Source organism: Anabrus simplex, chromosome 3 (genome assembly GCF_040414725.1).
Source record: "Anabrus simplex isolate iqAnaSimp1 chromosome 3, ASM4041472v1, whole genome shotgun sequence".
Taxonomy (NCBI): Eukaryota; Metazoa; Arthropoda; class Insecta; order Orthoptera; family Tettigoniidae; genus Anabrus; species Anabrus simplex.
This window is the reverse complement of record NC_090267.1, coordinates 488,921,115-488,948,562: the sequence shown is the minus strand read 5'-3', so window position 1 is coordinate 488,948,562 and position 27,448 is coordinate 488,921,115. Positions and strand designations below refer to the sequence as shown.

Below are 27,448 nucleotides of genomic sequence, written 5' to 3'. Positions count from 1 at the left end.
TCTACCGTCTGATCCATTCATAATGCCGTTTATTTTATTTCAACTTTATTATGTCTTTTAATTCTATTCTTTTTAAATTGCATATTCTGAAACCCCCTGCGGGTGGGGGACGCAGACAAAGAATATACCCACGGTATCCCCTGCCTGTCGTAAGATGCGACTAAAAGGGGCGACCAAGGGATGATCAAATTAGAACCATGAGACTACTTGTAATTGTACCACCACGCGGGGAACACCATGGGTCGCTTTTACTTGCGGGTAGTACCACTATGTTAGGTACGCACTAGGTTTGTGATTAGTAGCGACAATGTGTGAATCAGGATGTGGGTCTTACAGTACCTATGATTCGTACCCCTATATGAGCGACACCATGGGATTAGCGATACCATGATTTTGCCTTACCTATGCTCAGTTCCCACTATGTGAGGAATACCACGGGATAGTACGAGTCCCTGTGGTTAGTCCACTCATGTGAGGAACGCCATAGGTTTGCGTTGCCTGTGAATAGCGCCGCAATGTGCAAAACACCATAGGTCTGTGTTACATGTGCGCATTACATTACCTGTGAATAGTACCATAATGTGTGGAATACTGCGAGTCTACGCTACTTTTGATTAGTACCGCAACATGACAAATAGCATGGTTCTACTTTTCTAGCGATAAATACCATTATGAGGGGCCGATGACCTGGATTTTGGACCCGTTTCGACTAAAAGCATAATCGATTCAGCATCGTGGTCAGTAATACTATTGTTTCGTGGCAGCTTCTGTGAATGTGAGGCACTGTGGGTCGGACCCACTGATCGTTTTAAATTCATATTCGTCCATCTATTCATCCTTCGTCCTCACGCTTTGAATTCTGGTCAGTGGAGGATTTTCGACTCTAAATTTGTCATTTCATTTCGCCTCGTTTCGTACCTAGCATTAGGGGCCGATGACTTCGACGTTGGGCCCCTTTCAACAACAAACATCAATCAATCATCAATCATATTCTGAAAAGACAAATATGAATATCCAGGGGAGACGTTGGACGTGGCATGCAGGGGCTGAGGATGACTACTGTGGTGACCCTCACTTTGGGGGTCACGTTTCCGGAGTATCCGATGGACCTCATGGCATGTCCAAGGAGTATCGTGTTTCCTTTCGTTTGATTATTATTATTATTATTATTATTATTATTATTATTATTATTATTATTATTATTATTATTATTATTATTATTATTATTATTATTATTATTATTATTATTATTATTATTATTATTATTATTATTATTATTATTATTATTATATAATTCGCTGGGGCCATCAAGGACCACGTTAAGTCTTGTTGCATTTGACACTGAACTTGGCCTTCTTTAGAGCCCAAATTTCTCTCATTCTTTGTGAGTGGGCATGCTTACGCTCCTCTGTCCAAGGGGCACCGTGTCTTCTCTTCGGTTGCTCGTCTCAGTTTAGCCCGTTCGTCAATATTTTCTTGCGGAAGAGATCTCTGTTATGGGCGTCTTCAGCTGAGATATGTAGCATTTGCAGGTCTTCTTTGGTATTTCTAAACCAGGGAATTGTGGTTTTGGGGTTTGAATAAAAAAAAAAGTGAAAGATTTCTTTAGTTAACTTTCTTCCGTCCATTCTTTTCAGATGACCGTAAAATCGTGCCCGTCTTTTTCTGATTGTGTCGGTAATTTTCTCTATTTTGCTGTAGACTTCCTTGTTGGATCTCTTTTGATAGATTCCATTTCTGTACTTTGATTCCAAGATTCCTCTCAAAATTTTGCGTTCTCTTTTCTCCAGTTCTTCAAGGAGTCCTTTGTTGGCATTTAGAGACAGGGTTCCGGCTGCATATAGAACTACTGGCTTCAGAATTGTTTCATAGTGACGAATCTTGGTGTTTTGGGAAAGGCATTTTTTGTTGTAGATTGTGCGGGATGTTTGGTAGGCTATGTCCAGTTTGCGTACTCGCTCCTGAAGTGCTTCTTTGTCCAGTCCATTTTTCATGATGATCTCACCCAGGTATCTGAATTTGTCTACTCGGGTGATGTCCCCGTATTTTGTATGGAGTTTTGGTGGAGCCCCTTTGATGTTAGACATTACTTCTGTTTCCTCAAACGATATCTGCAAACCAGTTTGTTCGGCAATTTCCTTTAAAATTTCAACTTGAGCTCTAGCGGTTTCTATGTCGGTTGAGAGAACAGCAATATCATCGGCAAATGCTAAGCAGTCTGTTGCGATCCCCTTGGATTTGGTTCCTATTCTCAATGGACTGTAGTTGGTTTCCTGTAATCTCACCCGCTAGGTTCTGATGATCTTTTCAAGAACACAGTTGAAGAGTATCGGGGATAGCCCATCACCTTGTCGGACTCCTGTTTTGATGTCAAAGGAATGCTAGAGACATCCGTGGAACTTCACCTTGGATTTTGTATCGGTCAGGGTGGCTCTAATTAATGCCAGCAGTTTCAAATCAACTCCAAATTCATTTAAGATGTTTAGCAGGACTTCCCGGTCAATGGAGTCGTACGCTTTCTTAAAGTCCACAAAGACGGACACATACTGCTTGGACCTTAGTGTACAATATCTGATGATCGTTTTGAGATTTTGGATCTGTTCAGCTGTTGAGCGACCTTTTCTGAACCCTCCTTGGTATTCACCTATTTGATGTTCGACTTGTGCTTCCAAACGCTCCAGGATGGCAAGTGATAGAATTTTGTAAGTCACGGGTAGCAAAGATATTCCTCTGTAGTTGTTGATGTTCTTCATGCTGCCTTTTTTTGTGTAATGGATGGATCAAAGCTATTTTCCAATCTTCTGGTAGGGTCTCCTTGTTCCAAATTTCTTCTATTTGCTTTTGCAAGATATCAAGTGATTCCTCTGGGGCATATTTCCATAGTTCTGCTACTACTGAGTCTTCCCCCGGCGCTTTGTTATTTTTGAGACGGACAATGTGGCGCTTTATTTCATCTCTGTCGGGTGGTCTGGTATCTGGGTACCTGAGTAAGGGTTGCTTGGTCTCAATGGCGCTTTGCGGTTTAGAGCAACTAAGTAAATTCTTGAATCAATCTGCCAGAATGCTGCAATTTTCTTCATTTGACGTCGCCAGTGTGCCGTCCTCTCGCTCAAAGCATAGAGATGGTGGTTTATAGCCAGTGAGTTTGAAGGCTCTGTAGTACTCTCTGCTTTCATTCTTCCTAAAGTTTTGTTCTATCTTTTCAATGAGAGATTTTTCCTATTTACGTTTCTCAGTTCTGAACACCCTAGCTGCTTGGGCACGTTGGGTTTTGTAGGTTTCCCAATCATTTTCTGATTTCGTAGAGTAGTACTGTTTCCACGCATTGAGTCTTTCTTGGAGGACTGATTCGCAGGTACCATTCCACCAGGCATGCTTTTTGCTTCTCTTGATTTCTGCAACGTCTTTGGTGGCCTCAACAAGGAGACTTTTGGCGTTGTTAAAGTCACAGTCATTTGGTCTAGCCTTCTCCTGGAACTCCTCGACCCTTTGCAGAAGTTTATCATTGTCGAAGCGTGTGATCTGTTTGATTGTCTTCCTTGTGTTTGCGGGAATTGGTCTGAATTTGATAAGAGACATATAATGATCTGAGGCCACATTGATGCCTTTCTTTACCTTGACATTCATAATCTCAGGGCTGTTTCTCCTGGAGATTGCATCATGATCAAATTGGAACTCTCCGAGAGCTTGGACGGGAGAACGCCAAGTCATTTGCTTTCTGGGTAGATGGCGAAAGTGGGTCGACATGACCTGCAGGTTGTGATTTTCGCAAATGGACACCAGTCTTTTGCCGTTGGGATTGGTTCTTTTGTGAGCAGGGTAATTTCCTATAACTTTCTTGTACTTCTGTTCACGACCTAGTTGGGCATTGAAGTCACCCAAAAGAAGCTTGACATGGTGTTTGGGGATTTTGTTTAATTTTTCATCCAGTAGGTCCCAGAAATTATCAACTTCGTCTGGATCAGACTTGTTCTTATCGTTTGTAGGAGCATGTGCTTTAACTAGGGCGTAGGTTTTGTTCGCGCATTTCATTGTGAGTATAGACAATCTGTCATTCACAGGTTCGAAATTTGCAACCGATTTAAGGAACTTAGTTCTAACAACAAACGCGGTTCCAAGCATCACAGCTCCGTTGAGGATTGCTGTTTGCGCTTTGCTCTTGAAAAATCGGTAGCCTTCGGATTCAAAAATCTCTTCATCTGGGTACCTTGTTTCCTGTAGGGCCATTATGGATATCTGATTTTCGTGAAGAGCTTTGGTGAGGGTTTTCAGCTTGCCAGTTTGTGTAAGTGAATTTATGTTGAAAGTTGCTAGAATGGTTTTAGATTTTGGCCTGAGTTTTAGACACTTCGGGGTACACCGAGACGCTCCGACTCGTCTCTTGCATGATGTCGAGTCTCCCCCAGAATCCGAACGAGACTCGTGCGCCCTGGCGTTCACAACGAGGGATTTATCCGAAGATTTACCCCCTGGGGTGTGTTTCATGAAATGTTGTGCCATCATGCTTTTTGACTTGACTTTGCTTTGGACGGGTACCCATCCTTTTACAACTAGGGTTGTTAGCCCTAGAGGTTGCCTCAAGATGTTTTCTGGCTTCTGGTCATTTACCAGTCTTCGCCGTAACCCTGGCAAGGGACCAGTTTTTTTCACGGTGGTATTTTATTTCCCTACTACCCTCTGACTCTGCTGGCGGCAGAGCCAGCGAGCTTCCCCAATTCCAATGGGACGCGCCCGATGGAGGTAACCGGTAAATCCCCACACGGGTATTATTATTATTATTATTATTATTATTATTATTATTATTATTATTATTTTGTTTTGTTCACTTTTTATGTTTATTTCTCCGTCTAATTGCGTGTATTCTTTTCCTTTTCTTTATGTACAGTATGTGGAGTTGGAAAGATTCAGCTTGTTTAGGTTGACATGTTATTTTTCTCCATCAATGGATCAATACATATAATGTAGCTCTGGAGGAAAATAAAGTTTATTCTATTCTATTCTATTCTATTCTATTCTATTCTCTACCGTCTGATCCACTCAACCCAAGGCAAAAACTATTGTAATAATAATAATAATAATAATAATAATAATAATAATAATAATAATAATAATAATAATAATAATAACAATCCCGAGTGAGTTGGCCCATGATTAGGGTCGCGTCGGTGTGATCTCGCACTCGGGCGATGGTGGGTTTGAATCGCACCGTCGGCAGCCCTGAAGATGCTTTTCCTTGGTTTCCTATCTTCACACCTTAATTAAGGCCACACTGTTACCTTCCCATCCCCAGCCCCAGCCCCTTCCCCTCCTTGGGTCACCAAGTACCGTCGATGAGTTAGTGCGACGATAAACCAATAATAATAATAATAATAATAATAATAATAATAATAATAATAATAATAATAATAATAATAATAATAATAATAATAATAATAATAATAATAATAATAATAATAATAATAATAATAATAATAATAATAATAATAATAATAATAATAATAATCTTCGGACGAAATACGGTGACATCAGGCGAGTAGAAAAATTAAGCACCACGGTGAGAGATAATCATGAAAAACTGGACTGGGCAATGAAGCACTTACGGAACGAATAGGCCTACGCAAACTTCAAATAGCCTACCAAACTCACGCACGATCTACAACAAAAAATGCCTTTCCCGAAATACTAAGATACGTCCCTGTAAAACGGTTCTGAAGCCAGTAGTTATGTATGGATCCCAAATCCTATCCTTAAATGTCAATAAAGAACTCCTGGAAGAACTAAAAAAGAAAAAGGAACTTAGAATAATTAGGGGAATCATGGGGACCAACTACAAGAATGGCATCCACCAAAAAATATCCAATAAGGAAGTCTATATTTTCGAAATACAGAAAATTACAACACGATCCGCAAAAGACGGGCACGTTCACCTTAAACGAACGGGAACAGGTTGATCAAACAGATCTTTCACCTTTTGATTCAAAACCTAAAACCTACAGATCAAACTGGAAGACGCCTTTGACAGCGGCCTATTCCGAAAGAACGGGCTAAACCGAGACGAACAACCGAAAAGAAGACACGATGTCCCTTGGGCAGAGGAACGCAAGCAGGCCCACTCAGAAGGAATGAGGGATTTCTGGGCTCAAAAGGAAGCAGGGTTCATTGCAAATGGAACAAGACTTAATGTTGTCCTCGATGGTCCCAGTGTATAAATAATAATAATAATAATAATAATAATAATAATAATAATAATAATAATAATATTTTTAAGTAACACTACTTACGGTTTTCGGAGACGCCGAAGTGCCCGAATTTTTGTCCTGCAGGGGTTCTTTAAGGTGCCAGTAAATCTACCGACACTTGGCTGACGTATTTGAGCAATTTCAAATACCACCGGACTAAGCCAGAATCGAATCAAACCAACTTTAACTCAGAAAGCCAGCGCTGTCCGCCTCTGTGGTGTAGTGGTTAGTGTGATTAGCTGCCACCCCCGGAGGTCCGGGTTCGATTCCCGACTGTGCCACGAAATTTGAAAAGTGATGTGAGGGCTGGGACGGGGTCCACTCAGTCTCTGGAGGTCAACTGAGTAGAGGTGGGTTCGATTTCCACCTCAGCCATCCTGGAAGTGGTTTTCCGTGGTTTCCCACTTCTCCTCCAGGCAAATGCCGGGATGGTACCTAACTTAAGGTGACGGCCGCTTCCTTCCCTCTTCCTTGTATATCCCTTCCAATCTTCCCATCCCCCCGCGAGGCCCCTGTTCAGCATAGCAGGTGAGGCCGCCTGGGCAAGGTACTGGTCATCCTCCCCAGATGTATCCCCCGACCCAGAGTCTTAAGCTCCAGGACACTGCCCTTGAGGCGGTAGAGGTCGCCGAGTCCGAGGGAAAAGCCAACACTGGAGGGTAAGCAGATTAAGAAAGAAAAAGCCAGTGCTACTCCACCCTGCACAATTGACGACAGGTCAGTTTCTCAGCATTTCCTCTTTGCCATGACGATTTTATTCCAATAAGATTCCCTATCATTCATTTTGTTAACCAAAATTAATGTTTATACTGGATATACCACGATTAATTTTTTTTTAATTTTTTTTATTAGGGTTGTTTATAGTCGCTTTAACTCCAAGGTCTTATCGCGACTCTTACATATGATTACAGAATAATAGTAATAATAATAATAATAATAATAATAATAATAATAATAATAATAATAATATTGTAATTATAAAATGTAAAGAAAAAAAGTATAATGTAATTACATTTTGGAGTGCAAGTCAGTGTCTTTGAGGAAGTTGATGACTTGATGACTCAGTGCTGGAGAAGACAGTGTCAGTTCCATTTCCTTAGGTATGTTGTGGTGTTGGCGCCAATGGTCATACAGTTAACATTCTGAGATGATATGCTTGACAGTGAGAGGGCAGTTACATTTGCTGCAGGTGGGAGGTTGTTTCTTTTACAGGAGATAGTTGTGGGTGATCTTCGTATGTCCTATCCTTAGTCGGGAGATTAAGACTTGTTCATGTCTGGTCAGGTTTTGGAGAGGATATGTTCTCGTAGATCATTTTAATTTTTTGGAGGTTGCTAGTGGAAGTTTTAAGCCAGTTCATTTTCCATTGTTCGTGTAGTTTAATTTTGATATAAGCGATGATATCAGAATGTGGCGTGGCAATTTGACGGTCGTTGATTGGAAGACTAGTAGCTTCTTTTGCTGCTTGATCAGCTGATTCGTTGCCTGGTATTCCTTTGTGAGATGGTATCCACATAAAAATAACATTTTGTCCTGCAATCTTGATCTTGTGGTACAGCATTTGAATTTCTTTAACAAGGAGGTGTGTTGTTGATGGATTTTGTATTGAAGTTAATGCACTTTTGGAATCAGAGAATATTATGAATGAGTTATTGTAGCTTGCTTTTGAAATATGAATCATGGCCTGTTTAAGAGCATACAGTTCACGTGTAAAAACTGTGAAAAGATCTGGTAATCTGTATAGCTTACTATAGTCTTTATATTTCACTGCACAACCATTTCTCTCATTGAATTTTGATCCATCAGTATAAATTGCACTATATGATGAGTATCTATTACAAATTTCCTTAAATAACTGTTGGAATTTTGCTGTGTCAGTTTGAGCTTTAAGATTGTTGTTCAATTCCCAGTTGACTGGAGGCAAATGAGTTTTCCATGGAGGGGTATCTAGTGAGTTGTGTGGAAATAAAATGGGTGGAAGGCTGAGGTTTATTTCTTTGAGAAGATTGGATATTCTGATGTTAAAGGGTTGGGGTTGAGATCCAGTTAGTTTTCCTTTATGTCTCTTTGAAATTAGGTGTTTCTTCAAGTGTTGGTTACTTGTACCAGCTATCTTGAGTGCATATGTCAAACTCAGCTGTTTACGTCTGATTTCACGTGGTGGTTCGTTGGCTTCAATCTCTATACTAGCTATGGGGCCGGTGCGGTGGGCTCCTAGGGCAATTCGAAGAGCTGAAGATTGGATGGTATCAAGGATCTTAAGAGTAAATGGTCTGGCAGAACAATATACTATACTGCCATAATCCAGTTTGGCTCTGATTGTGGCTCTGTATCTGTTCATTAGGACATGGTAGTCTGCTCCTCAGTTTTTTGCTGAGAGAATTTTTATGATATTCATTCTTCTTTGACACTCGTCTTTAAGATTTTTAAGGTATCGGGTCCAGGTGAGCTTGTTATCAAATAGAAGTCCTAGAATTTTAATAGTTTTAACTGATTCAATTTTATGGTCTTCCATATATAATTCAGGGTTAGTGATGGTATGTTTATTTTTGGAGAAGAGAATACATTTGGTTTTAGTTTTAGAAAATTTGAATCCTGTGGTTTTAGTCCAGTTTTGAATATTTACAATTGATTCTTGTAATAGGAGTTGAGTCGTCGTAATGTTTTTCCCTGGACAGAAGATTGTCAAATCGTCAGCAAAAAGGCAACACTTAACTGGTGAGTGGATGTTAGAGACTATACCATTAATTGCCACAAGAAACAGTTTTACACTGATAACTGATCCTTGTGGGACTCCATTGTTGATTACTACTTTCTTTGACAGCATTCCATTTACTCTAACTTGAATTCGGCGCATTTGGAGAAAATTATAAATGAAATATAGGATATTTCCAGATATATTATGTGTCATTAATACTTTGATTACATAGTCTTTCCATACCATGTCATATGCCTTATTATTATCTAAACTGACTGCTATTAGGTGTTGGTTATTGAGGAACGCTTCCTGTATTTCGGATTCCAGACTTATCAAAGTGTCTGTTGTGGAGTGTGCTTTACGGAACCCGTTTTGCACATTACTGAAGAAATTTATGTGCTCGAGATACCAGCGTAATCTTTTGTTGACTATTTTCTCCATGAGTTTACACATCGCATTAGTTAAAGCAATAGGGCGATAATTTTCTGCAATTGAGTTGTCTTTCCCAGGTTTGGGTATTGGAACTACAATGGCATTTCGCCATTGGTCAGGAAATGTCTTAGAGCTCCATATGTGGTTGAAAATGGCCAGAAGATAATTTATTGCACTTAGTGGAAGCTGTTTTAGAAATTCATAAGGGGCCGTATCTGGGCCAGGACTAGATTTGCCACATTTGTCAAATTCAGTAATTATTTCCTCTAGTTGAAAAGCATCGTTTAGATTATAGTTGGGTTCAGAGATGGCTTTCCTTAGATCAATGGGTTCACTGGATTTCTTTGTATGGAGAAATTCGGGATCATAATTTTTGTCACTAGAAATCTCGGCAAATGTGTCAGTTAATTTATCAGCGATGTTTTGAGGTTTGTTTATGAAGGTTCCATCAACAGAGTTTCTGAGGGAAGCAATGTAGAAGTGATTATATTTGCCATTTATTCTTTGAATATTCCACATTTCCTTTTGTGGGGTTTGGGAACTTAGCGAGGAGACAAAAGAGAGCCATGAATTCTTTTTGCTGAGTTTAATTTCTTTTCGAGCGATTGCTCTAAATTTCTGAAATTGGGCTTTATTTTCAGGTGTGGCTTTTCTTTTGTAGAAGTAGAAAGCATGATTCTTAGTCTTAATAGCCTCCTTACAAGTGTCATACCACCAAGGTACTGTTTTCTTAAACGAATTTGAGATTACTTTTGGAACACTCATGTCCGCAGATTTAACAAGAACTTCTGTAAAATCTTGAACAATGGTATTTATGTGCTTAGAAGGGAAATAATTTGGAGGGGTTAAGTCTTTTAAGTGATTTTTGACTGTCTGCCTAAATTTCGTCCAATCTGCCTTATTTAAGTTCCATTTAGACTTGTTAATAAATGAGGAGTTGACAGAAGAATTTTCATTATTGATTAGTATCGGGAAGTGGTCACTATTTCCTTGGAGTGTTGAATAAACAGAGCAGTTGTAAAGGGTTGCTACGTCCGGTGTGCAGATGGTTAGGTCTATACTGCTACAGGTGCCGTGGGCTTTGTCAAAGCGAGTTGGAGCAGTAGAGTTCATTAGAATTAAATCCAATTCATCAAGTATCTTTTCTATCTCTTTTCCTCTTGCATCAGAACTATGGCTACCCCATAACGTGTTGTGGCTGTTGAAGTTGCCTACTAGGATGAATGGTTTAGGTAGTTGGTGGATAAGGTTTCGTAGATCGTCACCTTGAAACAAATAACTGTTAGGAATATAAACATTGCAGATACATAGCGAAGGTGGTAGATGGACTGAAATTGCTACAGCTTCCAAATTAATGTTAACAGTAATTACTTTGGCATAGATATTGTTTTTGATATAAGTAGCTACTCCTCCACTCGCATGATTCACATTAGTTCTATTTTTGTGGTAGACACTGTAGAGTCTTAGATTGACGGCAAAGTCGTTCTGAAAGTTTGTTTCTTGGAGACAGATAACAGATGGTTGGTGTTTGTTTATTAGGAGTTGTAGATATTCTAACTGTGATCGATAACTGTTAAGATTCCATTGGAGTAATGTTGCCATAATAATGATCAAAAGCAGAACGAGGTTTATCTTCATTGTTATACTGGGAAGGAATTGTCGTCACTGGAATAGTCTGGCGTTACATTGATATGCGTTGGGTCTTCACTTTGACTGGCGGGTTTCAGTAGTTTTTTTTACTATTCGAGTGCTTTTGTTTTTTATGCTTTTATCGGTATAGTAAGGATAGAGTTTCTGAAGGGCTTTAGCAAGACCTTCTATGTCTTGTGTGTAGTTTGAAGCAATTTCTGATATATCCTTGGCACCAACTGTGTTTTCAAAGAAGGACTGGAGCTGTACGTAGCTGAGGGGGAATATTGATGGGTCGGCTTCCAGAACTTGTTTTACTGGCAGGAGCATATCACTTATTGATTTTTGCGTGTCTGTCTTGGGTTTCTGGGAAGTGTGATTTGTCTTACGGTTTTCGATTTGTTCAGGAGAGGCCAGTATGGATTTGTTGCTATCAGGAGGATTTGGATTAGTTGTTTCACTGCTAGCTAGTGAAATTGGCCTTTTACATCCAGGAAAATTCACTGTTGTAGGGGTGGCGTATGTTTCCATAGGTGCTGCAATTTCTCTCTCAATTTGAATTCTGGAGGAGGGAGGATCATTACAGACTTGGCTAAGTGCTAAGTCAGGGTTGGTCATTGAAGTAGCTTCATGAGTAGGCCTATCTTTTGGGAGTGAGCTAGAAGAGCTAGAAGTACCGATGTCTGTTTTGGGGTTTTCGACCTGTGACTTTTGTGAAATCTCTTGGAGCTGAGGAAAATTATTCGAAGAGGATTCATCTTTTGGAAGTGATACGTTGTTAGGACAATCTTTGGCCAGATGTCCTTCGGTATGGCAAAGAAAACAAGTGGGTGATTCGGATGATAGGTAAATCCAGTAGTTTGTACCATCGTATTCGAGATGAAGGGATTCGGGGAGTTTATCAAAGTTTTCATTTTGAATGTACATTTGTCTTCGAAAGCTTAAAATGTGGGAGAATCCTGGAATTGACAAACCTGCTCTGATTGGGGTAATCCTAGACATGATTTTCACACCGAGTTTTAACAATTCCTCTTCAATAACATAGTTTGGGATCACAGGACAGACGTTAGGTAATATAATACGCTTGTTTTTTGTTAGAAGGGGTCGTATTTCCAGTGATACATTGTTTATTAAGATCTTAGGGTTTGTCAATATCAGATCTTCGACATTTTTCTTACTAGAGAGAAAGATGCATATCCTTCCGTTCGATATACGTGAAATAAACCGAATGTTGCTAGGGTTTGGAAGTTTACCTATAGCTTGCACATAATCCTTGATACTGATCCCGTCATGAGATTCGATTACAATAGCTTGTTCTTTGGAGGGGTACGACTGTATTGCAGCAGAATAGCTTAACCTTGAATTACGTTCGTTACTAGGCCTACTTGTGACGGTTGTCATTTGGTTACCTGATGCACTGTTAGGATGTGGAGTTGTTATTATTATTTGTTGGCTTGCATGGTGTCTGTTGAGGAAAAATATAATTGATTTTTCATTCATTGAATTCGATAGATGCCGACCTCTATCAACAGAGGTGGCCATTTTGAGTGGGTCAACAAAGGGTATAATGTCAGGTATCTTACTTACAAGAATGTAGCAGGTGATCTAAATATTTACTTCTGATCACTCTTACACTAATGTTACGATTACGAACCTCTATTATATACAAAAACTTGAGCAAGGTAATTAATCGCGAACATCATCAGTCACTGCCTTCTCGATCCTGGACGATTCATTTGTCCCGCACCTGACTGGAATAAGATGAAATAATATATGAACCGGTATAAGTAAAACAAGCCATGACACTGCCCTTGGGCGGTGGAGGTGGGATCCCTCGCCGAGTCCGAAAAATATAATTGATTTTTTCATTCATTGAATTCAATAGATGCCGACCTCTATCAACAGAGGTGTCCATTTTGAGTGGGTCAACAAAGGGTTTTAGGTTATCTGTATAGTTCTTCACTTCACACAAGGACCACGGAAATAATGTCAGGTATCTTACTTACAAGAATGTAGCAGGTGATCTAAATATTTACTTCTGATCACTCTTACACTAATGTAACGATTACGAATCTCTATTATATACAGAAACTTGAGCAAGGTAATTACTCGCGAACATCATCAGTCACTGCCTTCTCGATCCTGGACGATTCATTTGTCCCGCACCTGACTGGAATAAGATGAAATAATATATGAACCGGTATAAGTAAAACAAGCCATGACACTGCCCTTGGGCGGTGGAGGTGGGATCCCTCGCTGAGTCCGAAAAAACTCAGAAAGAAAAGTAAAGCAAGTCTCAAAAAGTCATTATAGTAATTCAACTGCTTAAAAAGACTAAGACTTTTCATTTCCTGTAGGATATTTTATTTTAAGACGATGTTGACTTACTATGCTAATACCTTACATATTTACACTTACACATTTCGGAATTGCACAAACAATCCCTTGTTTGACTCAAATTCCCTGAAACTAGCGAATGTAGACGTGGTTCTGAACTTTATCTGTTTACCCTCCAGGGTCGGTTTTTGCCTCGGACTCAGCGAGGGATTCCACCTCTACCGCCTCAAGGGCAGTGTCCTGGAGCTTCAGACTCTGGGTCGGGGAATACAGCTGGGGAGGATGACCAGTACCTCGCCCAGGCGGCCTCATCTGCTATGCTGAACAGGGGCCTTGCGGGGGGGATGGGAAGATTGGAAGGGATAGACAAGGAAGAGGAAAGGAAGCGGCCGTGGCCTTAAGTTAGGTACCATCCCGGCATTTGTCTGGAGGAGAACTGGGAAACCACGGAGAACCACTTCGAGGATGGCTGAGGTAGGAATCGAACCCATCTCTACTCAGTTGACCTCGCGAGGCTGAGTGGACCCCGTTCCAGCCCTAGTACCACTTTTCAAATTTTGAGGCAGAGCCGATAATCGAACCCGGAGGGAATCGAACCCGGGCCTCCGGGGGTGGCAGCTAATCACCACAGAGGCGGACCTGAACGTACTCAGATCGTCATTGCTTTTAGTGCTTTTAGCTATGGAGGTTAACAATTCAAGACCTCAAAACGTAAACGCCTTGCGCATTTGACGTGTCTGAAGAATGGGCTATATTTTAACGTCTTTGATTGATTTATATATAGCCAGTGTGAAGTATAGTCTTCATTGATACAGTATTTCAAATATCTTCTAGGCTTAAAGGGACACAATCGAGACCTTATGGAACGCTGGATAGTGATTATTCCCACCAATAGACCAGATAGCTAACAGTAAGTAGATAATCTGTGGCTCCGTAATTCCTTCATGAGAAAGAACAGAACAATTTCGTTGCAAGCTATCTGCATTTAACATTCATACAAATAATTGTAAGAAAGTAAATTTTGAAACGCATGACATGAAATTAGAACATAGACTCTCTAAAGTACGCCAACCCAGGCTTCAAATGTGCAGTCATTCTTTTGCCAAGGTCGGAGTGTTTTATTATAGCAATCTGTAGAGCTTAGAATCGTTGAAAAGTAATTTGCATTTGAATTAAGCTTAGAATCATTGAAAAATAATAAAGTAATTTGCATTTGAATTAAGTGAGGACTCTTAACTGCTGCTGATATGTTATACAGACTCACCATGGTCACGGAGCCCGGATAGCTCAGTCGGTAGAGCATTAGGCTTTTAACCTAAGGGTCCAGGGTTCGAGTCCCTGTTCGGGCGGTAATTTTTAATGAGTGATCTTAGCATATTCGGAGCTCACGGGACCTTGACAACACAATCCCAATTGGAATTTCCAACAGTTTGCTTTATCTGGTAAAGGAACGCGACTTCAGTATCCAAGCCTCATGGTAACGGGCAGCTGGAGGATTCCCCAGTGGCGCAATTGGTTAGCGCACGGTACTTATATGACAGTAGCCGAGAGATGCCGGGGTTGTGAGTTCGAGCCTCACCTGGGGAAATTTTTTAAAACTTACTAAAATAATCTTCGCTGCAACCGCAGTACGTTACACGAACAACGATTACGCTGAATGCCATTATTATTAAAATAATTGTTACCAGTAAATTATCGGTTCCTTAAGTCTGCGTCGTACTTTTAAGAAACAATGACAATTTTGAACTAAATTACAATTTAAACAGTCCGCCTCTGTGGTGTAGTGGTTAGCGTGATTAGCTGCCACCCCCGGAGGTCCGGGTTCGATTCCCGGCTCTGCCACGAAATTTGCAAAGTGGTATGAGGGCTGGAACGGGGTCCACTCAGCCTCGGGAGGTCAACTGAGTAGAGGTGGGTTCGATTCCCACCTCAGCCGTCCTGGAAGTGGTTTTCCGTGGTTTCCCACTTCTCCTCCAGGCGAATGCCGGGATGGTACCTAACTTAAGGCCACGGCCGCTTCCTTCCCTCTTCCTTGCCTATCCCTTCCAATCTTCCCATCCCTCCACTAGGCCCCTGTTCAGCATAGCAGGTGAGGCCGCTTGGGCGAAGTACTGGTCATACTCCCCAGTTGTATCCCCCGACCAAGAGTCTGAAGCTCCAGGACACTGCCCTTGAGGCGGTAGAGGTGGGATCCCTCGCTAAGTCCGAGGGGAAAACCGAACCTGGAGGGTAAACAGATGATGATGATGATGATGATGATGAGAAGAGGCGTTTACTTGTTGATATTTTAAGTGAACGTGATATACGAACGTGATATACGATATACGATAGGCATTTCCGTTTCGGCATAATAATACATTGTAATTATGCTGCTGAATATTATTACTAAATTGGGTAGACATCGCAAAATTGCACCGTGTGCGCCGTCCTTTATGTCCGAGGATATTCTGTGATTTTCCGGTAAATGTTGATATGAATTACAATTTTGCTCATGCACTTTTAAATTAGAAACAAATGTACGTTGACTCGTAAGGGCAGATGGAGTAATTGGTCAGTTTGAAATTTTTTCCAAGTGAGGCTCGAACTCGACTCCGGACGGATTTTCTTGGCTACTGTCATTCAAGTACCGCGCGCGAACACTGGGAACACTACTCGTTAATCGAAGATGGTTGAATATAATAGGTTGACATGTCTCCTACAAGGGAACTTCATAAACATAAAAATTGTAAAGAGGTTATCTTTCATTATTGATTTTTATCAATCACTGCTTAAAAAAATACCGGTATTGAAAAGAAAAAAGTTAACCTATTTAGCTATTCTAGACTTCCTTCTATGTAGTTCATATTCAACTTAAATAACAATAGTTTTTTTTTTCCATTTATAAGTATTAACATTTCTGAACGTCCGCCTCTGTGGTGTAGTGGTTAGTATCATTAGCTGGCATCCCCGGAGGTTCGGGTTCGATTCCCGGCTCTGCCACGAAATTTGAAAAGTGGTACGAGGGCTGGAACGGAGTCCACTCAGACTCGGGAGGTCAAATGAGTAGAGGTGGGTTCGATTCCCACCACAGCCATCCTCGAAGTCGTTTTCCGTGGTTTCCCACTTCTCCTCCAGGCAAATACCGCGATTGTACCTAACTTAAGACCACGGCCGCTTCCTTCCCCCATTTGTACCCCCAACAAGGCCTGGGAGAGGTACTGGTCATTCTCCCCAGTTGTATCCCCCGGCAGTGTCTCACGCTCCAGGACACTGCCCTTGAGGCGGTAGAGGTGGGATCCCTCGCTGAGTTCGAGGGAAAAAACCAACCCTGGAGGGCAAACTGACTAAGAAGAAGAACAAGAGAATTTCTGAACGTTGATGCTCAGTTTGAGTCAAGGGTTAAAAACACCTAGAATACTGGCTGCCAGACCTATACAGCTATAATTAGAGCCCGGAAGTGCAGGCATTTACTTTTGTTAAAACAGGCAGGCAAACATGCCCTTAACATTTATAATTACAAAAATGGGCACTAAAATAACAAAAATGTTTTAATGTAAGCGACATAACACACATCTGCATCCCATTTTAGTACTTAATCTTACATCCCCTGTGGGTGGGGATGATAGAATAACGTCGACGATATCACCTATCTGTCGTTAGAGGAGGCGACTAAAAGGGGAACCAGGGCCTCTCAAGTTGGGAGTGTGGTTTGGCGACCACCGTTCTCTAGCTGAGACTGGCGGTGCTTATTTGTGTGAGGTTACTCCATCTCACCTTTGGTGTCTGACCTCCCTTGGTCAACTCTTGTTCTTTTCCGATCCCGACGAGGCCTAGGGAGTCTTTCATGTTTCACGCTCTTCATGGTCCTTCCCTGTTTTTGCCGATACGTACCATTTTGGAAGCATTAATTTTACGTAGCAAGGACAGGAACTGGCAACCCTCTCAACCATTTGGCTTGTTGGGTTTTCAGTAAAGGTTTGTGTAATATGAAAACACCGTTTATGAAAATGTTTTTTATGTCTTTCTTTCTTTCTTTCTTTCTTTCTTTCTTCCTTTCTTTCTTTCTTTCTTTCTTAATTTGTTTACCCTTCAGAGTTGGTTTCTCCCTCGGATTCAGCGAGGGATCCCACCTCCAGCACCTCAAGGGCAGTGTCCTGGAGCGTGAGACTTTGGGTCGGGAGATACAACTGGGGAGGGGGACGAGTACCTCGCCAAGGCGGCCTCACCTGCTATGCTGAACAGGGGCCATGTGCGGGAAAGGTAAGATTGGAGGGGTTAGAGAGGGAAGGGGAAGGAAGCGGCCGTGGCCTTAGGTAAGGTGCCATCCCGGCATTTGCCCGGAGGAGAAGTGGGAAACCACGGAAAACCACTTCGAGGATGGCTGAGGTGAGAACCGAACCCACCTCTACTCACTTGACCTCCCGAGGCTGAGTGGACCCCGTTCCAGACCTTGTAACACTTTTCAAATTTCGTGGCAGATCCGGGGATTTACCCCGGGCCTCCGGAGGTGGCAGGTAATCACACTAACCACTACACCATAAAAGCAGTAGTTTTTATGTATTAAACTAAAAGATTTTTTCTTTATTATTAATACAGTACTTTGGAATTAAATATTTTTTCTTTCCATTGATTGATGTTAAGACATAACTAACAGCAGAAAATAACCACAACGAAAAAAGGCAATAAATGATCAAATAGGCTACGGAAGCTCAAATAGGCTAAACATTTCTTGGTAATAACTGGCCTTACCGTTCTCAAATGCACGGAAACCTATTTGTTTCTGGGTGGCATTTCGATAAATTCATCCAGGTAAAAAGGACATTTTGCTTATCTTCCGGACTCTAGCTATAAACTTAAAATAAATCCCTCACTTTCCGCTTCCTTGTTTTGCTTCATTCGATCTAAATATTGTATTTTCTTCTTCTTCTTCTTGTAATTCCTTTTGTCTAATGTTCCCGTCTACTCTTCTTTGTACAGGAGCTTCACAATTGGCTTTACGTCGAACCGACACAGATATGTCCTATGGCGACGATGGGATGGGAACGAACTAGGGGTGGGAGGAAGCGGTGTGAAAATGGGAAACCACGTAAAACCATCTTCAGGGCTGCCGACAGTGGAGCTCGAACCCACTATCTCCTGGTTGCAAGGCCACAGCAGTGCGCCCCTAACCGCACGCCCAACTCGGTCGTTTTTCATAGGATATAATGATTGTGTTATATAACCTTGACTGTTATGTCTTTGAATTATTGCCTGATCAACTTCCGCGCTAATTCTTCCTTTCCGTTCTTGCTAACAGGTCGCAGCACTATAACTCCAGTCAGCGCCCCGAGTAGCGAAACTTAGAACTCCACGTAGATGGGATAGGAAGGATGCCAAGGAAATCTTCAAGTTTTGTTTGTCTATGAGTTTACCACGATTCTGTAACATGCCAGCGCGACCGACATAACATGCTGTGAATTCACTGTTCCCCAAAATCTACTGACCTTGGCTAGGACAAGATAATTACGTGCTAAACACTCAACAACTCACCGTCGGTTAATCGGAGTGCTGGCCTTTGGGTGAGGGATTTTAACCTTCATTGGTTTACTCATCTGGCTCTGGGAATGGGTTTTCGATAGTATAATTCACCATAGGTAGGCCCCCATCTTCAATGATGCGCAGGTCACCACTTCGAAAGACCGGCACCAGGGCTCTCTGGACGCCATACTCCATAATAAATAAATAAATAAATAAATAAATAAATAAATAAATAAATAAATAAATAAAAATTCCAATAAGAAAATGGATCAGTTGTTTACAGTAGAGCACGAGCGTAAACCGGTACGAGAAAATGACTGCCGAGGGACAAAATCCTGGCTCCTCGGCGTTTCTGAAACGTATATTTTTGAACGTCGAAAATTATTATTATTATTATTATTATTATTATTATTATTATTATTATTATTATTATTATTAATTCCGCCTATGTGGTGTAGTGGTTAATGTGATTAGCTGCAACCCCCGGAGGTCCGGGTTCGATTCCCGGCTTTACCACGAAATTTGAAAAGTGGTACGAGGGCTGAAATTGGGTCAACGCAGCCTCGGGAGTTCAACTGATTAGAGAGGTTCGATTCCCACGTCAGCCATCCTTAAAGAGGTCTTCCGTGGTTTCCCACTTCTTCTCCTAACTCAAAGCCAATCCCTTACAATCTTCCCATCCCCCACAAGGCGCGTGTTCAGCATAGCAGGTAAGGCCGTCTGGGCAAGGTACTGGTCCTCCTCCCCAGTTGTTTTCCCGACCAAATGTCTCACGCTCCAGGACACTTTTTCCCTTAAGTTTTCATTCCCCTCCCTGAAGGGGAGGGGCAGGCCACCTTGAAGGTTACGCCTTCACCCTGGCCAGGAGTTTCGGTGGGTTGGAGAAGGATCAACAGTGTTAGGAAGAGGGGAATTTGAAGTGAGGGAGAGGGAGGTGTGCGAAGGAATTTTTTTACACGTGCAGAATGATAATATTTACAATAATGTGATGTATAACTTCTTAAAAAATACAAGTGAAGAAAAACAAAATAGTGTAATATTGTAGTAAAAATGAGGTTTCCAAGATATAAACATTGTTATTAATACATGCATATGACGTTTTATTAGTACAAGTATAGTGTTATATAATAATAAAAGAGGGATAATAAACCAGGTCCGCCTCTATGGTGTAGTGGTTAGTGTGATTAGCTGCCATCCCCGGAGGCCTGGGCTCAATTCCCGGCTCTGCCACGAAATTTGAAAAGTGGTACGAGGGCTGGAACGGGGTACACTCAGCGTCGGGAGGTCAAATGAGTAGAAGTGGGTTCGATTTCCACCTCAGCCATCCTGGAAGTGGTTTTCCGTGGTTTCGCACTTCTCCTCCAGGCAAATGCCGGGATGGTACCTAACTTAAGGCCACGGCCGCTTCCTTCCCTCTTTCTAGGCTATCCCTTCCACAATCTTCCCATCCCCCACCAAGGCCCCTGTTCAGCATAGCAGGTGAGGCCACCTAGGCGAGGTACTGGTTATTCTCCCTAGTTGTATTCCCGGCCCAATGTTTCACGCTCCAGGACACTGACCTTGAGGTGGTAGAGGTGGGATCCCTCGTTGAGTCCGAGGGAAAAACCAACCCTGGAGGGTAAACAGGTTAAGAAGAAGAAGATAATAAACCAAAATTAGTAATGTGGTTATAATATTCTAAATAAATGATTATCGAATATGTACTGAAATAATCGATAAGCAGATTGCATATTCACATTGGCTAATGTTGTATGATGTATAAAGAGGAGGAGGATAGAGTAGACGTAGAATGGTCCTATAATTGAAATGAATGAATTAGCTGCGTAGTGTGCTAATATGGGAGGTGAACGGGGAGGATATCCTGGAGTCGCACGCTTGTTGAAGCTGTCTGATGAAAACTCGAGTGTAGGTGCTATCTGTAGGGGCGGTCAGGAATCGGTTTTAGTGTGTCCGTTACAGTCTCTGCATAGTCACCACCCTAGGTTGGGGAGAGAGAACTCCAGGACACTGCTTTTGAGGCGATAGAGGTGGGATCCAACGCTGAGTCCAGGGGAGAATCCAAACCTGGACGGTAAAGTGACTAAATAAAAATAAAATATTATAACATATTTATTTATTTATTTATTTATTTATTTACATCGATAGAGCCAACTAAGGACTACGGTTACAGAAGCAACCTGCTTCTCTTTCTTAGGCTGACACCTTTTGTTTACATTGTAACCAAAGGTTTTCCAACCTCATGCTCATTTTCAGCTATTCTTCCACTGAGATGTTCCGCAGGTTCTTTCTCTGGACCATCCCTCAACCCCGCAACTTTCTTCCTAAACATGGTCCTCTCCATTACGTCCTCTGGTGTTATATCATTTACCCGCATATCTTTGTGCATCTCCTTCAGCCAGCGGGGATGAGATTTCCATTTTTCCTGGAGAGTGAGCAATTTGTGCGCCAGTCTCTTCGGATTTATTCTCTTCAGGTGACCGTAAGAGGTTAACCTTTGTTTCTTCATAACGGTGGTAATATTTTCGACCCTCGCATACAGTTCCTTGTTTGACCTCAGGGGGAAGACAAAACCCTCCAACAATTTCTTTCTTTCTTTCTTTCTTTCTTTCTTTCTTTCTTTCTTTCTTTCTTTCTTTCTTTCTTTCTTTCTTTCTTAATCCCTTTACGTCTAGTAGTGTTGGCTAATGAGTGTATGATTGGAGCAGTGTATTGATTCATTCAAGTGTCCGAGTGAATCGATACACAGGAACGGCGAACTCACGGTACACGATTCAGCTGACTCGCAGTAGGCAGTGCTGAGTGCTGCACTCACGGGTCAGTGAGACACACACGGTTCATATCGGCACAGTGGACATTGGCGGGGAGCCGAACTTCCGCTGCAGCGAGACATACAGCGCCATGGCACACTGAAAGTATCGTATGTAGAGATGAGATTAAGCGATATTTCAGAATATCAGTGACAGGCGTATCTGTGACACAAAAATATCTGTGATTCAATCACAGGAAGCACGAGCATATGATTATCGTCACGGTCACTCTTTGGTCGCTGGCGGCCAGTATAGAAATACTCCTGGTTGGTATTGCTACCTTTCCACCCCACGCCATTTGCCGCATAGAACCAAATGACTGCATGATAATCCCTAAAAAGTCAGGATACCGCCATATAGCACCATACGCCAAAGCGCCTGATGGAAAGGGACCTTTTTAGTCTAGAGTCAAATGCCACCTCATCAGGAAGGAACAAAAAAATTCAGAATGATGGGTGAGCAAACGCTCTTCCGACCGTGCAAGGGTCTACTGCACCCTTCCGTTCCAAAGAATCAAACCACCGACCTCCCAAAGCCATGGTACGTTCGCGGCATAAGAAAGAAGAAAAAGAAGACGCACAGTACTATGAAAGGTTTGAATTGGAGACCACAGCTTAGAAGAAAGAAGAATGGATCGTCAAGTCAACGGAAAGGACAGTATCATATCAAACGGTACTGTTACAAGTACGGACAGTGTACTACTCCGAGAAGATGGTACTCGAGGAGGAGAAGTCGATGCAGAAGAGGATCGAAGCCAAAACCCGCGAAGTGGAAAGAAAAAGTAGATGGGAGAATTTTGAATCCCAGACGATATGTGGAGCAGCGGGAACGTAATCGACAGAATAGACAGAAGACAGCCGTGTTGCAGCAAGCAACTGAATATGGAGGTCCAGAGTTGCAAACTCAAGGGGACATGAGTAGAGATCCTGAATGGAAGTCTTTAGTGATGACATACGATCCAGAAGCATCGACATCATTAGGACATTCTGGCAGGAAAAGAGAGAAGAAAGATTAAATTGTCAAACTCTATCTTCAGAGTAGTAGGATAAGGGACTTTAAAGTAAATACCTATATTTCAGATTATGATCCCAGATTGAAGGAAACTGTACTTGATACAATAAAATCAAAAATTATATTATCCACCACGAAGCATTAGAGCAAATTTGGATCAGCCAGACCAGAACTCCGATGAGGAAGGAGAGGATCAAGATAAAGATGATGACAACATTCCACAGGATGAAGATGAGAATCTTGAGGAAGCTGAAATCCAGATGACAAGGATTGAAAACCAGGAAGACGAGGATATCCCATGGTGTCAAAATTGTGAAGAATTAGAACAACGTCGAGTAATTTTGGGTCAACTTGCTTTTATACTCGAACGGGATAACCATAGGTTTAGGGTTGAAAACCGAGAGCTCTTGAGAACAATACACTGCCGAAGAGACCACAATTAATTATGTAAATGAGAGTCTCGTCAATGAATTGAAATCAGTCAAGAAATTTGTAACCCTTTCCAAATTTCTTGAGTCCGACGGAGAGGCAGATGTGACCTTATCGGTCATGTACATATTTATTTATTAATTATTTGGCAGTGAAAAACCTTTGTAAAGCTCCCTCGTACTTGTTACAAAAAGTTGCATTAGGTTGCACATGCTTACATAACCTTTGTAACCTGCTAAACACCACTCCGTCTTAACTAAAAGGATACACAGATAGAGAGAGAGGGAAGAAAATCTCAAGCCAGAAAAATCGATAATGATACCGTCACCCGTTGAAAAAATGGCCGAACACGATGTTGCCAGCTCGCGAATCGCATTATTTTGATGAGATTTCGAGACATGCATAATATTTAATATGAGAAACCTCGGGATGTTATATGATTTAATTATAGACATCTGTCAAAATTCTAATTCTTTATAATATATTAACGTATGGAAGAATACGCAATCGTTGCATTATATAACGCGCTAAGCGTCCCTTGTACGCAGCACCCTCATGGAAGACATTGTTGGGGCATTATTTTGATAATTAATTTTGAATAAATGGCCGAACATTTCAGGTTCCGCACATAACCAGACTACTTAAGAATCTGAGTCACACGTTTGAGAGTATTACCGATGTCATACCACACGTGGAACTATTAATTAAAAAAAAGTAGTGGGGACTATCCATTGTCTCTTGCATGGAAGGGGGAAAGTTTATAAAAGGAACCGCGATGATGACAACCCATCCACTTCACGCGAAGGATCCAAAGCAGAACCACGGTTTGATGGTGTTCTGATCTATTTAGTGTTTCAGACTGTAAATGTACAGTTTATATCTTCGAAACTATTGTAATTGTCTACAAACAATAGTATTTTAAAAAAAGTTGAAGTTATGTGATCGCCAGAACGGTATAATTGTAACTTTTTAAGTGATGCAACGAGTATTTTCATTATATTGTAATAATTGTCTGTTTTGTGTTAAAGTGACGCAACAAGTCTTAATCTCATAAAAAGTGTTATAAGTGTAGAAGATAACCATTGGAATATGAACGTGCTCAGCGGGAATAGCAACGGACATGAACCCGTGACCAACGTCAACACCATGGAAGCTTAAAAGGAAAGAATCAGGGTCTTACCCGGGACCCGAACCTTGGATTGGTACGACATGATGATAAGTACTAAAATGAAATAATTTTTTAATAAATGCGCGGTTATTCATTATGCAGATCACGTAAATTAGGTTAGACATGTAAATTGCATGTATTTCTTTTTAATTAGAAAGAGAACTTGTGAGTGGTCTTCATATTCATTTATGTTCATTTCATGGAATTTATAGTCTACTCCATGGGCTTAAATATATATATAATTAACGTAATGCATGTATTTGACGTGATGATAAAATATTAGTTAGTCAGAGTGCTTAGATTAGGTAAATGTAATAGATAGTGGATTTGTTTTTGGCACTGAGCCGAGCCGTAATTTTGTATAATTTATTTACGTGATATCCAAGCTTATTATCATAATGCATGGTGATTATGCTTGTAAAAATGGATTATCGACTGTTAACATTAGGATAGCAAGGCACTCTTATTTTCATGTAATTCGCAAAATGATATATTTGTAGACGGCTGTATTAATTATATGCGTAACTTGTGACATGCCTAGACATCGAACAGACGCCTTCCTATTGAGATTAGCGTTTTCCTTTAATGTCGAATAATTTCCCTTTCTGAATATGAGAATATCCTTATGGAGATGTTTAAAATCCATATTTGATTTTATTGATTTGATTTTAAAATGTAGGAAAAACCTAGGCTGTATTCTGTAATCGGATGGAATCGAAGCTGGTCATTCTGAGTTAAGGGATGTGAATATGAGACAATGAACAGTGGATTGATATTGTATTATATAATTGTGGCAGGACAGTGAATTTATAAGCCAGAGGAGCTTTGGAAATATGATATGAGAATATATAATGAAATAAGATTATTTAACAAATATGTGTTCCAAGGGAAACGATTTGCTTTCACCTTGAGATGTTGAAAGGATATTTCTGCCACACCGAGCCATTATTAGCCGCGCTTTGACGTCCAGAAATTTACGATGAGGGGAGAGTGAAAAGGGTTTGGCTCTTGAAGAGGGTTACCGTATGTTGTATTGTTCGAGCTATTCCGCTTAGAATGAAAGCTGTATGACACCGATTATTGTTTAAAGGGTTCTTTGACTTTTTCATGTATGATCTTATAATAATATTTAACTAACTGGAACGCCAGTATTTTCATTTATTTGTTGACCATATGATTAATTAAGAAAGGCAGTTTTATTAGTCCCGTTTGTCGACGCCATCTTCGATATCATTGGTTCGAGTTCAGGGGCAACCATGGATTTTTGTTGTCACATTTTTTTATATATACAGCCAATTGCATGTATATATTGTTATTGTTTATTTTCATATTTTGTACATATTTTCCTTTTTATACATTCTTTTAGTCGTGTTTCACTCTTTATGTGGATGACAAATCGAGTTTATTTTTCGTAATTTTTGTCATTGGATCCATTGGGATGTGGGTTCGATTTCTGGACCCAACATCAGTCATTTTATTTTGATTAGGATTATAACGACTAGCATTCATTTATTCTTTGTTTATTTTTGTAATATAATTAATTTAGCTAGGTGACCACTTCAAGTTATCTTCAATTTAATTTGTTGTATAAATAATTGCTTCTTCTGATAGTGAAGAAAGTTACTAATGATAACCGTCGCATTTATAAGGATATTTCTGATCTTTTTTATTTGAAAAGTATGTTATACAAATTATGATGTAATATTTATCATCATGTCGGGAAGAAGAAAGAAGTAAAGGAGAAATAAAATTTTTGACACTTTACAATTTGTATTTAGTCCATTGGACATTGCATATTCAATATTAATATACTATAAATATTCAGGATCAACCTTTAATTAATTTGATTTATCAAGGCTCAATAAATAGGTATTTAAATTTTTGCCTGCCTGTCATTTTGCCGAATAACATTGTATCCCAGGTTTCCTTCCGTTCATTTATGCCTTTAAGCTAGTTATGTGTTATTTTCTTTGATCTTCTGCCGCGAACGCACCATGGCCTTGGGAGGTCGGTGGTTTGATTCTTTGGAACGGAAGGGTGCAGTAGACCCTTGCACGGTCGGAAGAGTATTTGCTCACCCATCATTCTGAATTTTTTTTGTTCCTTCCTGATGAGGTGGCATTTGACTCTAGACTAAAAAGGTCCCTTTCCATCAGGCGCTTTGGCGTATGGTGCTATATGGCGGTATCCTGACTTTTTAGGGATTATCATGCAGTCATTTGGTTCTATGCGGCAAATGGCGTGGGGTGGAAAGGTAGCAGTATGATGACAATGTCGGGTGGTATTTTTCGGAAATTTGGGACATTAGAAGCGGGAGAAATGACATTCACATTTATAATTTGAAGTTTTAATAATGCCTAGGGAAAAAGGTTGTTAATATGAAGCGTAATGAATTAACAAGGGCAATGTGATTACCCGTGTCGTGTCTCCGTGATAGCAATTATTCACAGTACTTAATGTAGGTTTAAACATATAAAGACTAAAAATAATAAATGCATGGACTTAATACAAAGATTCCTCCTATATACAGGGCTATTCAGCAAAGCTGTCCACCTCAACTCGTGAACAGTTACAGATATTGACATTTAGTTTTCACTTTCAGTAATGTTACCAAAGGGCTAATAATCGGACTTAAAGTAAGTACTGTGTCATGACTTTAATATTTTCTGGGATCATGGTGCTAACTTCGCATTTTTTAAAACGGAACCACATTATTTTGTACACATAGCTTTAAATCTACAAACATTACAAAATTCTGCACCGTGATTATTTTGAAAATCGGACACGTACTTCTAGAAAATATATGTGTTTAAACATGCCTCATTTGGCAGCTGAGGACTGATCTGTTCGATTCGCGCTACGTATGAAACATGAGCTAGCTATACGATTACGATTAAAGTGAGAAATAAGTAATTTACTAATATTAAAGTGATTAAGTGATTAGGTTCATTATGAAGTTTGATGAGGTGGGGCGTAGCTTCTGTGTTTAAAATACTGGTCCTTAGATCAATAGATATTAGGTCCATATTTTTGGTAAGCATATTTCAAAAGTATGATCTGTAATGGATGAAATTGCTAAGATTAAAGTAATTGATAACAGAATTATAGCGAGAATTTTTACTTGGGGAAAAAGGCTTTTTAACATCAAAACTTGATGTGAAGACGTGGCTGCAGGAGAAACCTGAATTTGAAAGCTAGATGA

The 27,448-nt window shown here is 40.6% G+C and overlaps 2 non-coding genes across 2 annotated transcripts; both read left to right on the top strand.

Moving 5' to 3' along the window:
• Positions 1–14,611: 14,611 nt before the first annotated feature.
• On the top strand, positions 14,612–14,684 carry TRNAK-UUU (transfer RNA lysine (anticodon UUU)). Its single transcript has one exon. It is a non-coding gene; the product is annotated as a tRNA-Lys (tRNA).
• A 148-nt stretch (positions 14,685–14,832) lies between these two features.
• TRNAI-UAU (transfer RNA isoleucine (anticodon UAU)) lies at positions 14,833–14,922 on the top strand. The gene is given in 2 exon segments: positions 14,833–14,870; positions 14,887–14,922. It is a non-coding gene; the product is annotated as a tRNA-Ile (tRNA).
• Positions 14,923–27,448: the final 12,526 nt, after the last annotated feature.